Source organism: Chrysochloris asiatica, unplaced genomic scaffold (assembly GCF_000296735.1).
Source record: "Chrysochloris asiatica unplaced genomic scaffold, ChrAsi1.0 scaffold00066, whole genome shotgun sequence".
In the NCBI taxonomy this organism is placed as follows: domain Eukaryota; kingdom Metazoa; phylum Chordata; class Mammalia; order Afrosoricida; family Chrysochloridae; genus Chrysochloris; species Chrysochloris asiatica.
Genome location: NW_006408584.1, coordinates 2,771,659 through 2,776,330, shown reverse-complemented (window position 1 = coordinate 2,776,330; position 4,672 = coordinate 2,771,659).

Genomic DNA, 4,672 nt, shown 5'->3' with positions numbered 1-4,672 from the left:
AACAACAACATAACAACATTTCTGTATTCTGTTCTGGTTGGTGTCATTTATGTGAATCTCAGATTGTTGTCTGTTGTTGCAGGTTTTTAATCCCAAGAAAACTCTTTAGTCTTTTCTGTAAAGTTAGTCTGGCCATTACAAATTCCTTTACTTTTTGTTTAACGGGAAATATCCTAATTTTGAAGTTAACAGTTTTGCTGGGTATATAATTATGATTCTTTGTTGGAAAATTTTTCTTTCATAGTTTTGTATATGTCATCTCATTGCCTTTTTGCCTGCATGGTTTCTGTTGAGAAATCAGAGCCTTGCCTTATTAATTCTTCTTTGTAGGTAACTTTTTGTTTTTCATGAGCTGCTCTCAGAATCTTTTCCTGTCTTTGGTTTTGGAAAGTTTGATTTTGATATGTTTTGGTGCTTTTCTTTTGGGGTATATCCTGTTTGTGGTTTGTTCAAATTCTTATATGGTTCTGTTCTCATCTTTAATGATATTAGTTTTCCAGGAACTCTTGGCAATTTTTCTGCATTTTATTGACTCTTCCTGTTCTTGAATTCTAATCACATGTAAATTGTTCCTCTTTATGATGTACTACATAACTGATAGCCTTTCTTTGGAATTTTTCATTCTTTTCTGATTGTACTTCTAGCATACTGGTATCGAGAGGTTTACCTTTAAACTCATTAATTCTGACTTCCATTGCTTCAAATCTGTTTCTTTGCCCTTTCAATGTTTTATCAATTTCCAAAATCTTACAATTGATCTTCTGGATTTCTAATGGCAGATTTTGTAATGTTTCATAATTTGCATTTATTTTTTGTACTTGTTCTTATAGTGGTTTCCTGAATTCTTCCAAAGTCTTTTTCTGTGTTCTTCTTACTTTCCTCTATATTTTTGTCAGTTTTGTCAGCCCTAAATTAGAGGTACTTAAATATTTATCTGAATTATATTAAAGTTAGTTCTATTACCTTTTCTTCCTCAGAAACATTTTCTATCTCTACATCTTGGTTATTTCTTTAAGCCATTTTCTCTTGTATTTGTATTTAATTTATTGTTGTATGCTGATTTGTTCTTTGGCTATTACCAACTGTCTTTGTGAGTGTAGTTAGAGAAAGAAAGTGTGTATATCATTCTCATTCACCATTCCCGCACCTCAGTTTAGGGTGAATTTGGCTTTTGTTGGCTGCTGTCTATAATTGTTCGGGTGGCATGAGAGCTGGTAATGGCTCTTTTCCAGTGGGTGGAACTTGCAGAAGGTATGGTTGTGGCTTGGGCTATATGGGCACAGTTCCTGTTGGATGAGAAAGAAAACACCTCCCCCCTCACACACAAGAAAACAAAACAGAATAAGCAAAGACAAAACCAACAATGAAAATAAAAAATAATAAAAAGAGAAAAGAAATAAAAACAAGCAGTAACCAGAAAAAAAGAATATAATAACTATAAAGACAGAAGAGGAGAAGTGAGGCAGAGTCACAGAAGAGAAAAATAAGGATGAAAATAAGAGGAAATTAAAAACTACTTAAGAATATATAAAAAGAGAAAAGAGGGAATGGAAAATGGAGTTTTAGAAGAGAAAAATAAGAGATATAAAAGGAAGAGATTTAAAAAAACACTTAGAAAACCCAGAGAGAGGAAAGATGAAAAGAGAGAGTAGAGCATAGTAAAGAAAGATCAAAAAGGGGGGGAACAGAGGGGAAATGAGAAACAGAAGAAAATAAGGAAAAACAAAAGTGGAGATGGAAAGGTTACAATTCAAAGGAATCGGAAGAGAAGAAGGAAGAGAATGAAAAAACAAAAACAATGAAACAACAAAAGGAAAAGAATCAAACCTCAAACAGAAATAAAAGCAAAAAACAGTATAGCTGTTGAACCCGTAGAATAGAAAACTCTAGAGGCTTCTGCAATCCAAGGAGCTCACAAGGTGAGTGTGGGAAGGATGAAATAGGAGAGTTCCAGGTCTTAGATGAAGTTCCCATTGACCTAAATATTATCTATGATGTGGGCGATAAATCTGGAAGTAGTTCATGGAGGCCCTTGGTAGAGTTGGTTTTTGTGTCTGTTGGGACTACAGGGCATCTGGAGGCAGAGTGACTAGTAAAATGCTGGTGTCATGGCTCTGTAGGTTCTGTTGGTTTAGATTTGGTCCCACCTAAATCCAGGCACCAAAGTGGCAAACCACATCAGTGAGCCAGTCCCAGTCTCACACTGAGGTGGCTCCCAACCATGTGACTCCAAACTCCTGGAGAGCAGGGGCTGCAATGGGGGTGGATCAAGGTGGAAGCTGGCCATCACCAGGGGATCATGAGGAAAAGAAGGTTATTACATTTTTTTCATCACCTGTGTGACACTGCTTTGCCAGGTCTCCTGTTGCCAAAGTTGCTCACAAGATGTTCATGCTGAGTCTGGCTGGCCAGTCTCCTTCTCTCTACGTCCCTGTTCAGCTTCTCCTCTAAGCAAGCAATCAATCTACTTCTCCAACTTTTCCTCTGAAGTTCTGGGTTCCAAAATTTTCATCTGTGTCTATTTCATTTGGTCTCTCCTATCTTTGTTGTGGGGAGTCCTGGTGTGGTGCTGTGGGTTAATGCGCCAGACTGCAAAGCCATTTGAACTGCAAGGTCGGCAGTTCAAGCTCACTAGCTGCTCCTCAGGAACCTTATACAGGGTCGCTATGAGTCAGAATCGACTCGATGACACTTAACAACAATAACAGTCTTTCTTGTGGAGGGTCTGTGTGCATCTGCCTTGTTCGTCATCTTGTCAGAAGATAGATCTTGAAATATTTCAAGGTAGATCTTGAAATGCTCCTTTGATAAATGAATGTGTCATCATTCCTCTTCAGTTTATTGTTCCCAACATGGTAAACCATATGATTGAATAACAATGAACAATTTAAGTATTTCAGTTCAGTAATGTCTAGGATATCAATCTTTATGAGTTCAATTTCATTTTTTGATGACTTCCAATTTTCCTAGATTCATGCTTCCTGTACTCCATGCTCTGATTATGAATGTTTTATTACAGTTGGTTCTTCTCATTTTGAGTTGTGCCCCATCACAAATTGAATGTATCGAAAGCTTTGCTCCATTCATGTCATTAAAGTCAACTAAACTTTGAGGAGTTAGCTCTTCCAAAGTTATATTTTCTTCAACTTTTGACACAATAAATGATAATAGTCAACTACAATTCACAAGGTTCAAATCCACTAGTTGCTCCTCAGAAACCCTATAGAGTGTTGCTGAGTTAGAACTGACTCCAATGCACTTACCACCACCACCACCACCAACATATATATTCTAGTCTTCCTTCCATACCCATTCAACAAGTGTCTCTGACTATGTATCTACCCACATAACATTGTTGTTCTAGATCATATGTATTACTATTTACCTCTACCCTCTTTAGTCTTTTTATACCTCCTGTGTCTTCACCTGACTTCATTATTTTTTTCTGACAACTTCCCTCTTCTTGTATATTATCCTCTCTGAGTTAACATGTGCCTACCCTTTAGCCAGTGAAATAATCTCTCCTTCTTCCGCCCCCTGTTGTTGTTAGGTGTCATTGAGTTGGTATCGACTCAAAACGACCCTATGTACAACAGAATAAAACACTTCCTGGTCCTACACCAACCTCACAATTGTTATTATGTCTGAGTCCATTGTTACTACCACTGTGCAATCCTTTGGGGTCTTCCTCTTTTTCTGAGACCCTCCACTTTACCAAACATGATACCCTTCTCCAGGGACTGGTCTCTCCTGATAATATGTCAGAAGTATGAGAGACTAAATCTGGCCATTCTGGCTTCCAAGGAGCACTCTGGCTGTATTTCTTCCAACACAGCTGGTTTGCTCTTTTGGCAGTCTATGGTACTTTCAATATTCTCCTTCAACACCATAAATCAAATGCATGAATTTTCTACTGTCTTCCTTACACATTTCCAAATTTTCCATGCATATGGGGTTACTGAAAATACCATGGCTTGGGTCAGGCTCACCTTAGTCCTTAAGCTGACATTTTTGCTCTTCAACACTCCAAAGAGATATTGTGCAGCAGATTTGCCCAATGAACAACATAATTTGATTTCTTGAATGTTGATGGTTGAGTCAAGTAAAATGAAGTCTTCAACATCTCCAGTCTTTTTTCCATTTTTGTGGATGTAGTTTATTGGTCCAGTGTTGAAGATTTTTGTTTTATTTACATTGAGATGCAACCCATATCAAAAAGTGTGGTCCTTGAACTTCATCAGTAAGTATTTTAAGTCCTCTTTGCTTTCAGCAAGCAAGGCTGTATCATCTTCATATCACAGGTTGTTAATGAGTCTTCCTCCAATTCTGATATAATGTTTTTCTTCATGTAATTCAGCTTATTCGATTATTTGCTCAGCATATAGATTGAATAAGCATTTGAAAGAATACAACCCTGACACACATCTTTCCTAATTTTAAACCTTTTGATGTTCCCTTGTTCTGTTTGAACAACTGTCTCTTGGTCTATGTACGGGTTTCTCATAAGCACAATTAAGTGTTTCGAAATATTCATTTTCTGCAATGCTGTCCATAGCTTGTTATGACCTGTGCAATCAAAAGTCTTTGTATAATTAATAAAGTATAAGTAAACATCTTTCTGGTATTCTTTGCTTTCAGCCAAGATCCATCTGATGCCAGCAGTGATAACCCT